The sequence below is a fragment of the Euprymna scolopes genome, chromosome 46 (assembly GCF_053919585.1).
Source record: "Euprymna scolopes isolate OS-2025 chromosome 46, ASM5391958v1, whole genome shotgun sequence".
NCBI lineage: Eukaryota > Metazoa > Mollusca > Cephalopoda > Sepiida > Sepiolidae > Euprymna > Euprymna scolopes.
The window spans coordinates 99,658,348-99,672,162 of NC_136527.1; the positions used below are offsets into that span (position 1 = coordinate 99,658,348).

Below are 13,815 nucleotides of genomic sequence, written 5' to 3' on the forward strand. Positions count from 1 at the left end.
TTAAGCTACACTGACTATGCGCATAAGCCTGAGGAGTCCTAGAGTGGATGAAACGCCGAATATTCAGTGTAGCTTAATCGCCATATATATTTTATAAATTACTATATATATATATAGTGGAAATGGTAATTAATAAAAACTGGAGAAAGTGCTCAATACTGTTGTAGAGCAAATATGCGTTTTATTTTTTATTACCGTATTTTTCTGTTAAGTTATATTATTGTTTCAGCTTTCCAGACCCTCCCACACAAGTTCCTTAAACTCCAAAACTAAAACATTACCGACATACCAAGCGCCCCCTCCCACCTTCCTCCCCTTATTCCCTTCCTCTCTTTCTTCCACTCTCCTCGCACCCCCTGACCTCATTCACTCTTTCATCCTATAATAACGAAGATTTCTGTAAAAGTCTGAAGAAGCTACAGACGGCAAAAAAAAAACGGCCGGGTAGCTGAAACAATAATGTAACTTAACAGAAAGATACGGTAATAAAAAATAAAACATATATATATATATACACTCTCTCGCACACACACACACACCCACACATATATATATTGAAATATTTCTTCAAAGATTATGTATGTGTGTCGGCATAATCGCGTTGATACATTACTTCTCATCAGATCACCGAAGTTAAGCAACATTGAGCCCGTTTATTACCACAGAAAACACTCTCAAATAAAAAGAGAAGGTAATGCGTGGGAGAATGATCTAATACTCACAGATGTACAAATAATCCCCCCTAAAAAGGAGGTGGGAATTCCTATGAGAACGGTGTTATAATGAACGATATATTACACTACTCCTCACTCCCCCCAAAATAGGAGATAACGCTTGGGAGGATGGTCACATGACAGTAGAACATATACATACCCTCCCCCATCCGTGAATTGAACATTGACAGATAATGCATTTAGTCTGAACTTGTACAATAAATTAATCATTAAAAAATAATTTGTTGTGAAAAATCATGGATTACATAGAAAAATGCGAGCATGAAAAGTAATATGGTTAAGCTTAAACATGGAAAAGTAAAGGACTAGTTGTTAAAACTGGAAAAGAAAAAGACAAGATATTATAGTAAAAAATAAAAATTTATAACTTAAAATATTGCATCAGTAAGAATTTATATATAATTTTAAATTGATTTTTTTTTTAAATTCTTTATCTTATTAGATAGATAGACAAGTAACAGATAATTTCTATTTTGTTCGACAACTATATAACGTGTTTGTTTTTTGTTTTTTTTTTAATTAGTTTTAAATGTTTTTGTTTCATCTCAAATGTTCACTGGCAATCAGGCTGGTTTTAATGTCATGGGAAGTCATATCGGTGATGTTTTTGATATATGACCAAACGAAGTTGTCTAGCAGTGAGAAAAGAATACAAGCCTGGGTCTCTTTGGAATTTTGGACCAGCACCGAGTTCCGTTGCCACACCCAAGATCTGCCAGCAGACACTTGATTACACCAGGGGATCACCACACCTAACACATCCAGATACACTTTGGTGTTGACTTTCAAGTTAACTTCGAAGATGTGAGGTGGCATGATGTGGCCCTCGCTTGCAACCACACCAAAGACCATAACCGTGACCGGAAACTGTGTTTCATTGCCCTGAGCTAGTCCCTGCTATTCATGGCAATCGAGCGATGCATTTTGAGGGTGCTGGCATTGGTCCTGTTGTCATAACATGGATCGGTAAGAGAGCATGAGTTGTACAGCGGCGCATCTCCGATCTCACTCGTAGAACATTCTGTCACTTTCAGACATGATAGGAGGTTCCTATTGCTCACAGGATTTGTACACAACTGGTCAACTATTAGATGGTTTGCAACAAAAAAAGAAAACTAGTTTTCATCAAACGGAAATGGAATCATGTTGTCTTTTCTAGGGTGACAATTTTATTATTGCATTCTGTATATTTTACACTAATTTCTAGATACTCAGTTAGTTTATTCTTTTTATTTTTGAAACTTCCAAAAAGATTTTGGTGAATTTTTATGAACTGTTTCACGCACAAATGAACAACCAAAATTTCTATGTAAATTCAGGATTTTTGTTTATCCATGCTACACTTCAGAAAACCAATGTCCATTTTCAGAAAAAAAGTGAATTATCAGGGCTTTACGTTGCGAGTGAAACAGTCGCATTTGTGAATGATTTTTTTTCCAAGTGGCGACTAGAAATAATAAAACGTTTATCTTTTTGGCGATTGTGATTTTTATTCACTGACAATTTTCCAAAACTCATTGCTGAGTGAAAAATCTTTCTTCAACCTTTTTTTTTTGTTTTTTAATAAAACGAAGGAAGTCAAGTTATTCAAACAATATAAAGTTTAATAGAAAAAAATTTTTTTTTTAAACATATGAAGAATGTTTAAAAAAAAATTTTTTTTTAAACATATGAAGAATGTTTAAAAAAAAATTTTTTTTTAAACATATGAAGAATGTTTATACCTTCAAGTTTCAACAAAAAATTCGGTGCATATTTAAAAAAAAAAAATACAGGAAAATCTTTGATATGAGTACTCGTCACGGAACAAAGATGTCATATTCCAAAAATCACGTGGACTTTTTTTATTTGGCTAGTAAACAAAAATATTTAGTTGTCAAAAGTTACCTAAAGATAAATTCATCCATAGAGTACTGATAGTACGTATTTACAATGCCTCCCCACGGGACAGAGTTAGACACCAGGGTCGTTTTTTTAACGTGGAGAAAAGGTACAAAAATAAAAAATTGTCTCAGCCATGAAAGACTGATCCTCCACTGAAAGAGAACAAGAAATGGAAGTGCAGCATCTGAAGAACAGATGGTATTTATTTGCTCCCCCACTGAGCAAATTAGGCACAAGGCCGTTTTTAATGTGAGGTAAAAACCAGTTCCCCTAAAAGTAGGCAAAAAGGGGGCACTCTGGTTACCAAAAATAATAATTGTCCCAGTATAGAGGGTTTCCCCTCCATTGACTGGTACAAATTATCTTAAGTGCAGTATCTGCCGGAACAGATACTACACTTTGATCTTGACCAAAAAGGCCAAGTAGGGTGTGTATGTGCGTGCCCTCTGGGGCCATAGATAATTAGATAAAGAGAGATGGATTTTGCCCATAAGATGCAACTTTTTTTTTTTTCTTCAAAGAATTTTCAAGATAGGTATGATCAGGCCGGAATTGATAAACATGCACACACACACACACATATATATATAAGGTTTCTTCAGTCTTTGACAGACTATGGATAACTAAGTAGAGGCGCCTGTGTGTAAATTTTTGTGGCAGGAGGTGAAAAATCAGTAATCCGATATATCAAGAATGTTTGGTTGTCCCATACCGTTTAATTCGAAGCTAAGGACATACGAAAAGGTTGTCCTGATCGCCGATATAAAGATGTGTTGGTAGAAGCAATCCAGAATCCTTGCAGGAGGCTGTCCAAAAACAATACATGAATGCTCAATTACAAAATATGGTAATTTTAAAGCTTATAATTTAAGTCATTTAATTCCGACTTAAAATTTATTGGTATATGAACGTTTACTGAATTATAAATTATATATTCTCATTAAAATTTGGAATACTATAAATAATATATATATATATATATATATATATATATATAGTTGGTAAAACTGGTAATTAGTAAAAACCTGAAGAGAGTGCTCAATACTATTGCAGAGCAAATATGTGTTTTATTTTTTATTACCGTTTTATCTGTTTGGTTACATATGTTTCAGATGTTGGGCCATGTTTACGATCTAACAGCCTCGTCAGACTGTTGGATCGTAAACATGGTCCAAACATATGTAACCAAACAGATAAAACCGTAATAAAAAAAAAATAAAAAACTATATATATATATATATATATATAAAGAGAAAGAAAATTAAAACTGTAAGTTGAAATTTACAATCAAAATTTTAAAAAAATCTTTTTATTTTTATTTTTTTAAACTAAAATTTTTTTTATTTTTAATTAAAAAAATGTTTTAATTTTTATATTCTTAAATTAAATTTTTTTTTTAATTTCGAATTTTTATTTAAATTAAACAAAAAATTTTTTTATTTTATTTCTTACATTTAAAAATAAATTTATTTTTAATTAAAACTTTTTGTTTTAATTTTAATTTTTTAAATTTAAAAAAAATTTTTTTTTTTTTCTTTTACTCACATTTACCCCAAACAAGACACGTCACCACTTGGCCATCAGGGGCTACTATTTGAGACCCTGCTTAGGGAAAATTAACAAGATGTTAGTTTACATTACATTTTAAACTTCTGCATATCATTACAGTCAGGGAAGCAGGTAGCAGTAAGGGAATTTGAAGGAAGAAACTATTAGAGTAGAAAGCCTTTTGGCATTTAGGGATGAAGGGGTGTGATTTTGTTGCTAAGCGGGTTTGTCAGGGATATGTATGTTGAGAGGGCACAAGTAGAACGAGTTCATCAGAGCACATTCCGTTAAAATACAGTCACAGGGATGCAACATTGCAGGATAACGAAACTTCTAAACAACCTTAACAGCATCACTATCCGAATGTATTTTCTGTTGAGTAAAGGAACTTGAAGATTGTGCTCACAAAAATTCCAGGCTAACAGAGAACAAAGAAAATACCACGTTTGACTTTGACACACATATTGACCTCTGATGGGATAAAGAAAGAATTTCTTAATAAAAGCAGGAGGTTCGACGAACAAAGAACACAGAAAGAGAGACGCACGATCGTTATGTCGTTAGTTCGTCAACCTCAACCTCACCATTTTCACCACCGTTGCTCGATATGTCCGACAATGATTGAGAGGCAAGATAATCTATATCTTCTATATATATAAAAGGCAAAATGTGTGTGACCATTTCATATATGTCTCGCAAAGGCTTTTCTTGCACACGCTCCCGAGGGGGTTACTATTGCTTAGAACTGTTTATATAGGCCGTAGATAATAATATGTTGGATTTGAGAACGCATGTAGCATCTAGATTTATTTACGTCAATTTTTACAAAATTATTGCTATTTTGGCTTCTCGCATGTTGATTGGGCTTTTTAGTATAAATAAAGTGAAACTAAACTCAAACGGACGTATTCTCGGCATTGCGCCGGGAAAAACGTCCAGAAGCAATCAGCTTTGATCAATCTTGTATATCAGACAGTTGCTATTCAATCTGGACAATTGGGGGGAGCTGCTTTCCCCTCCCCAACAGATGTTGCGGAGGAAAAACAGTCAAATTTCGGTAAACAAACCCAAACGCTGCGTGACTTCTATTTGACCTTCTTAATTAGGTCAAATGGAAGCAGCAGAGTTAACTTTTATTGTGCACGCCTGTTTTTATAGTTAAATAAATAAATTCAAACATGTGTATGTTGTATGTCACGGTGACCTAATGGTTAACGTCGCCCAGTTTTTTTTTTCACACATTAATTTCCAACTCAAGGGTACGAGTTCGATTCTCATACTCACCTACCAAAACATTTTTTTATTATTATTTAACCCCCCCCCCCCCCCCGGAGTTTTGATTTACCTTAAGACACTCTGGCATCGCCGGGTACCCCCCGCTAGTACTTTCATAAATCAGTCCATTTTCTGTAGGCTGTTTTTGAACCCAGTCAACGACGGGTACTTTTGCTAGTCTATAAATATAAAAGCGAAAATGTATGTATGTATGTATGTTCGCTTTTCCTCGATGTCCACGAAAGGCTTCTTTCAAACAAGCGCTTGTTCGCTTCACAACTTTTTAAAACTTTTTATATCATCTATAAATTGTAATATCTACGAATTATCCACGGAGCTCGCCTCTCTATTTAATTTTATTGACTTTCAAACCGTAATTATTCCACATTTCCTGCATCGGCACGCGTTACATTCGCTTTTCGTCATAAAAAAGCGAACCTCGACTCTAATCACAGGCCCAGAGCCAGTTTGGTCAATGTCGACTTCGTCATATCAGACTGTAGCTTTCATTTCGAGACGAGGGAGCGGGTTTTTAAAAACAAACTAACCCATTTATTCAAAACTGTCCCGCACAAAATAACTGCTGAATACCTATCGCCATCATGTCAATCAAAAACGCGCACCTGTTTTTTTAAAAACACTTTACTATTTTCCAACTGTGCGTCGGCAACGCTTCGGCTTTTTTTCACATACCCCGAAAAACACCCGGGCAACGCCAGGTACCCCTCACTAGTCTATATATATAAAAGCGAAAATGTATGTATGTATGTTTGTGTGTATGTTTGGATGTCTGCTAAAAACTTTCGACAGACGCGACAAAAATTCACAAACTCGGTATCACATCGAAGCTCCATCCTTTGCTCGAAAAATATCGAAAAATTGGCCAAAAACGTTAACTTTTCACCCCAAAATCGACAATTTTCAACAGGGAGGGGGGCAACAAAAACGGTCCTCTCGTGACAATGACCAATTCTACGCATGTGTCAGATGACGTTGTGACCTGATTTAATTTAAATAGTTGAAAAATCAAATAAATTTTGTGAACGTCGCCTTAGCTCAGTTGGTTAAGGCCTTGGTTCATTATCTAAACGTTTTGAGTTCGAATCGTCGTGTGAGATGTTTTGTTTTTTTTTCGATTTTTTAAATTTTAATATCGAAACAGGCTTATTTAAGCCATTTTTCACGTGTTCATTTTTCTGTTTTCATCGTTCGTTTGCCTTACGTTAGTTTTTTTTAATGTTTTTTTCCCGCTTAGTGTTAACATTGTTTTCTTTTTTTACTTTGCTTATAACAAAAAAACCTACGTCGTCGTCGTAACACTCGACGACTTCCGGCCGCGCACCTGTCAATTTGGTTCTGAAATAAATTCAAACATCTTTCACTAACTCATTCTGGCTGGCCGATTTTATTTTCAAACTTTGCCTCAGGGCTTCGGGTTCGATCCCCCACCCCAGGGTTCTTTTTTATTTAACACCACACACACCTCCAAACACCCGGGCATCGCCGAGTACCCCCCGCTAGTCTATATATATAAAAGCAAAAATGTATGTATGTATGTACGCTTTTCCTCAATGTCTACAAAAGGCTTCTTTCAGAGAAGCGCTCGCTCTCTTCGCAACTTCTTAAAACTTTATATATCATCCATAAATTGTAATATCTCAGTTAACCACGGAGTTCACCTGTCTATTTAATTTTAATGACTTTCAAACGTTAATTATTCGACATTTCCCGCATCGGCACACATTACATTCGGTTTTCGGTATAAACAAAAAGCGAAACTCGACTCTAATCACAGGCCCAGAGCCAGTGGTCTAACGTTTGGTCAATGTCGACTTCATCATATCAGACGGGCGAGCGAGTTTTTAAAAACAAACAAACCGATTTATTGACCTCATTAAAAACTGTCCCGCACAAAATGCTAACTGCTGAATAACTATCGCCGTCACGTCAATCAAAAACGCGCACCTGTTTTTTTTTTTTTCATACTTTACTATTTTCCAACTGCGCGTCGTCAAGGCTTTTTTTTTCACGGGCACCTGTTTTTTTCACACACACCTACAAACACCCGGGCAACGCCGGGTACCCCTCGCTAGTATATATATATATATATATAAAAGCGAAAATGTGTGTGTGTATGTATGTTCGCTTTTTGTGTATGTCTGCAAAGGCTTTTTTCATCGGCCGTCTCGCTCAGCTCGATCCTTCTTAAAACTTTTTATATGGCGGCTAAATCATAATAACTACGACTTAACAACGGGGGTCACATGTGTATTTAATTTGCCCGACTTTTACCAGCTCGCCACAGCTTCGAAGTGCAAAACTAGGTCTGACGTCGCACCACTTTCTGTTTATTTCGCTTTATAACCCTTCACTTAGCACGCTTATCAGTTCCTCTCCCCTCGGGGCCGAGATGGTTAGATGTCTGGCTTTTTCCCCTTTTGTTTCCACCTTCGCGTCAAGGCTTCGGGGTTCAACCCTGCCTTTGTACTTAAACGTTTTTTTTTTTCTTTTACCCGGCTAACATTTTTAGTCGCGTGCAGGCGACTCTATAAGTAACTCCGTCGGTCGGTCTGTCCGTAACACTTTTGTGCTTGGCCTTTTTGGTTAAGATCAAAGGTCTGTTGTTAATAGATGCTGTTCTTAGCTATTTTTTGATATAAATAAAAAATGTTTTAAAATTGGGCTTAAGTAGGCACCCCCCCCCCCCGCCCGCCCTCCCTCCACACACACATAAATACAAATTTAAAGGGTAACCATGATAAAAGAGGCTGGCCGAGAGAAAAATCATTTAAAATTTACAACAGAGACGAGATGGATCAACCAACCTCACCCCCCCTTCTTTTTGAGTTGGCCTTGTGCCTAAGTTTTTGTTCATTTTCCCAATTGTATTTTTTTTTCTGTGAATAACAAATTTAATATCTCAAAGTGTAGTATCTGCAGATACTGCAAGCAAAGACCATATGTGGGGGCAACTCCACATATAAGACCTTGGTCAATGTAGGGGCAACCCTTCATACCAATTTTCACTATCCAGCTCCCCTACTCCCCGGGGAGTTGGTCCCCATTTCCCCTTCACTCCTCACTTTAAAAATCGGCCTTGTGCCTAATTTGCTCGGTGGGGGAGCAAATAAATACCCTTTTCTTGGCCTTTTGGCCAAGATCAAAGTGTAGTATCTGTTCTTACTACGTGCTGTATTTATTGTGATATAAAGTGGGGGATCACTTTTCTGTATTAATTTAATGTAAAATGATCACCCATTTTACAACCAGTTAGTCTCAAAGCCATTCAAGTCATTCTTAAGTTCATTAAAGTCATTCTAAGTCATTTACTTTTTATCTATTTAAGTCATTTCAGCCCATTTTTCGGTCATTTTAGTTTATCTTTAAGAATTTTGTGTCAATCCTACATTCGCGCATTCATTCATTGCACGAGAGCACGCGACTAATGGCTAGTTTTTTTAACACACACACCTCCAAAGACCCGGGCAATGCCGCATACTTTAATAAAAACGGTTTTGTTATGAAACGGCTGGAAAAAGCTGGAGTGTGTATAATATATTTAGCAACATGCAACTTCGTAGAAATGCAACAAACACGATGAATGAATACAACATTTTCTCCGTATCCGATTTCTCATCCGTCTTTATTATTTCAAACTTCTTGCACACAAATAGGTTCTCATCACTCGCCCGAGATGTAAAAAGGCTGAGTTGCATCTGATTTCCATCCCACAAACTAATCCGGGGAACTTTCCTCTTTCTGGGGACTTTTCCAACTATGGAACCACGGATCATTGCTTTGATCTTCGTAATATCCATTCACAGACATTTATTTTCGTCAAATCTTCAAGCTTCTGCGTCTGACCTTTACTCCTTATCTGAATTGGAGCACATACATCAAATCCGTTGCCAATACTGCTGGAAAAAATGGTGAGATCATTCTACTGCTCCAGTAGATATCTCACTGCTGATGCAATTCTCTACCAGTATAACAGCCAAGTATGTCCTAGGGTGGAGTACTGTGGTCGATGGAAAAATGGTGGGATCCTTCTATCGCTCCAGTAGATATCTCACTGCCGATGCAATCCTCTACATGCATAACAGCCAAGTACATTCAAGGATGGAGTACTGTTGCCACATCTGGGCAGGAGCTGCTAGAAGCATCTTATCGTGCCTTGACAGAGTTAAAAATAGACTTTGTAGCCTAGTGGGGGATGTCCTTTTCTCTTCCCAGCAACCTCTTTCCCACAGAAGAGACTTTGAGAGCCTGTCTTTGCTTTATCGTTATTTTCATGGGAAGTGCTCGTCTGAGCCCCAATCTATGGTCCCCCCTCGCCAAACTTTCATGAAAAACACTCGTCTAGCTGAAACCACTATCAATAATTTCCCCCCCACTCTTTATCTGTGTCTAAACTTAAACATAGATTCCATAAACAAAGCACACATATACATGAATGCACGCACATATGAATGATATGTCGTGTCTGTAAAAGGTAGAGTATTCTTAAGTAGTATTCTTAATTAGGAGTGCTCAATGTATAACAGAGCCAGAATAAAAGTTAAAGGAAAAACACAAGCAAAAATTTAACCAAATCTAATTTATAAAACTCACTATGGCAGTCTGTCTGTCTCCATATTTTCAAACTTTATCTCCTCCGAAACTAGAAGTAACAGAACAGTGCTAGGGGTCTCAAATGATTTGGTTTTTTACGGACCAATCTTTTATGGATCTTTTGCCGGTTAAACTAGTTTTTAAAGGGTCAAAATTGAAAAAAAATCGTTATACATTTTGTACATTCATCTTAGTTTATTTTTAATCAGTTCATATGCGTGTCACGTTGGTACAGTGGTAACGTCACCAGCTTTGAATGCTACAGGTTCGGTTTCGATTCTAGCTGATGGCACCCAAATAATTTTTTTTTCCACTTTTGAAATCACGACTCTAATAATATATATGAAATTTGGACAAATTAAAATATCATATTTAAGCGTATTTTACAACTGGGCAATTTTACAAAAGTTGAATTTAAAATAAATCTGATCTATATAATATTTCTAAACAGAACACTTAAAGCAATTCTATTGCTAATTTCTACTAAAAATTAAATGCTAATTATTAAAACAGATTTTATTTAATGTAATATGCAAATGAGATAAACCCTTGAATAAATAGTATATCTAGAAATCATGCTCAATATAGCTTCTCAAGTTCTTTTGCATCCAATTCTCAACTCTGACTACAATTGTTCTCAATCACCCACGACTGCCACCCGGCATTTTGTGGGACCAACAACACAATACTTGTAATTATCAGTTAGTTAGTGTCACCTTCATCTTTGGTGGTGGTGGTGAAATGAATGATTGAGAACTGAAGGTCTGGAGCCTTGCCTCTTGCTCAATATTACTTCTCAAGTTCTTTTGCATCCAATTCCCAACTCTGACTACAATTGTTCTCATGGAAGACGAGCAATATTTTTGCTGACCTTTACATCCTACTCTAATTAAAAGTCTCTCAGCAAACATAAATCCGTTACATACACCTTATTACAGTTTATTTTTGATCCGTTCACATGCATGTCACGTTGGTACAGTCGTAAAGTCATCGTCTTTGAATGCTACAGTTTCGGTTTCGATTCTAGCTGATCGCACCCAAATATTTTTTTTTTTACTTTTGAAATCACGACCCTATAATAATATATACGAAATCTGGACAAATTCAAATATCATATTTAAGCGTATTTTACGACTGGGCAACGCCGCGCGCCCCCCTACCCACTAGTTTTATCTATTTGTCCATCTTCATCTTAAAACTGTTCCAACACTCCCGCCAAGTCTTTGAAACTCCATCCACAACTCCGTATTTGAATTTTCTGCATCAACTGCTCCAACAGCATATTCTTCATCCTCCGACCTTCCTTTGTCTCCAACTCTCCAAATCCTCCGTGTTCAACTCCATACCTGTCTCCTCCATTTTCACCTTCTCTATTTTCAATTCCGTGCATCTACTCTGTTGCCAAATCCTCTATTGCATCTACCTCTAAATCCTTCATCTTTAAATTCTCTATCCTGTCTCCAATTTCAGTTACAGTGGTAACGTCACCAGCTTTGAATGCTATAGTTTTGCTTTTGGTTTTGATTCGAGCTGATGGCACCCAAGTCTTTTTTTTTTTTACTTTTGAAATCACGAATCTATAATGATATATACGAAATTCAGAAAAATTCAAATATCATATTTAAACATGTTTTATGAACAGGCAAAGCCGAGTGCTCCCATTCACTGCTAGTTTTATTTATAAATTTATTTCAACCCTATAGGCATCGGGCATTTATTATCCTCACCAAACTTTCACGAGAAACACTCGTCTATCTGAAAACACTATCAATAATTTCCCCTACACTTTATCTGTGCCCAAACCTAAACGTAGATATGATGAACAAAGCTTCTCTTTTAGAACTGCACACCTGTGGAACTCTGTTCCATTGACTTGCTTTCCAACTGATTACAATATAGCCGTCTCCAAGTCCAATGTAAACAAGTTCTTGATAAGCAGTTCCCCTTAAGTAATCCAATTTTTCAAATTTACACTGCTAACGATTATTGTGATATTGTCCTTTTGACTACCGTATGCTTTTTAACCCTCATCCTCGAGTGGCCTATGGGCCTTGATAAATGGTGATTTTTTTCGTAAGAAAAAGAAGAAATAAGCAAGCTAGTTGAAGGTTGTTGCTTGACTGAAGACTAAAAACAAAACACGCCGTTATGGCCTTGAAACCGAAATGATTTTTATGTGTGGAATGCATTCGTCCGAGATGTGTGTGTGTGCAGATGGTTGGCATTTCGCCCCATAATATTATACTGAATTTTGTTCCTTCTTTTATCTCTCTCCTCCCCATCCGACTCTCCCTCCCCTTTATAGTAACGGTGTGCTTGTTTATTTTTTTGTTGTGTTTTTCAGTCAAGTATGCCCATTTGGAAAAGAAAAAAAAAATGCTGATGGTGTTGAAATAAATTTATACTGCGATACAACTAAATGAATTTTTGGTTGTGTGTTTTTGGGGTTTTTTTTTAACTTATCTTCTCCATGATCGTCTAGTGGTAAGGACCCCACTTTGTGTCGGTGGTAACAAAAAATGAGAAATGTTAAGTCAATTAATTGACCTTCAGGGTCACATCCCTAGGTCATGGCTACCAAATAATGTGGCCCACCTCTCTTGGGACGTCACGCAAGGACCCCTGATCATCGTCTTCAGAAAAAATTTGGCTTGTGATGTCTGGTTCCTTGAGAGGCCGGCACATCAGATTCCTGGTATGCTGAAAACGAATAGCAAAGCTCACGCAAGCAAGAAAGAAAACAGACACTTGATTTTCTATTCTACGAAAATTAAATTCACAAAAATATTCTACGGAAATTAAATTCACAAAAATATTTATTTATTTATTGTTCAGTTCTTAGCAAGTTTTTAAAAATATTCTACGAAAATTAAATTCACAAAAATATTTATTTATTTATTGTTCAGTTCTTAGCAAGTTTTTTAAAATATTCTACGAAAATTAAATTCACAAAAATATTTATTTATTTATTGTTCAGTTCTTAGCAAGTTTTATAAGTCTCAACTCGTTAGTCTTCGCAGACGGCACTTAAACAGGTTGGAGGAGGAGCGTGGTCAGTGGTTGGGAATGGCGAGATTCCACGCAAATCTGTGCCCCTTAAAATCAATCTGGAATCTGCTTAATTTTCGAGCGGGATTAGTATTATATAGTGGTGTGTGTGTGTCGGGGTGGGAGTCCCCTAAGCCAATCAAATTACGCCACACATCTGGGGAAACCCCAAATTACGGGTGTGCAATTTACCAGTATTACCAAAAAATGACATCTATTCCCATGACCTTAAAGGTTAAACCCTGTCATTCTACATTTCTGGCATTTCCTGTTATTGACTTTCAAGCCTTCTTCAAAAATGTAGCCCTCACTTGAAACCACACCAAAGATTATAACCGTGGCCAGAAGCATTGTTTCCATTACACTGGGCACATTCCTGTTATTCACGGGAATCCAGCAATGCATTTTTAGGGTGCTAGCAATGGTCCTATTGTCATAACTTGGATCAGTAGAGAGCATGAGTTGTACAGTGGCGCATCTCCGATCTTGCTTATTGAATATTGTGTCACTTTTAGACATGATACAAGGCTCCTATCGCTATTGGGATTTGTACACAACTGGCTAATTAGTAGATGGTCTGCAAAAAAAAAAAAGAAAACTGGTTTTCATCAAACGGAAATGGAATCATGTCTTTTCTAGAGAGACTATTTTATCGTTCTATACTGTAATTATCTCAGTCACAATGAAATTCCTTTCACCACCATCAATGCAAAAT

General features: G+C 36.6%; 1 protein-coding gene and 1 pseudogene across 19 annotated transcripts in view; both read left to right on the plus strand.

The window, feature by feature from the left end:
* The window catches only part of LOC145270654 (RIMS-binding protein 2-like), a 1,565,000-nt gene that overhangs the window by 1,246,289 nt on the left and 304,896 nt on the right, over window positions 1–13,815 (plus strand). The window lies entirely within an intron of this gene.
* On the plus strand, window positions 8,575–8,701 carry LOC145271744 (U2 spliceosomal RNA; annotated as a pseudogene).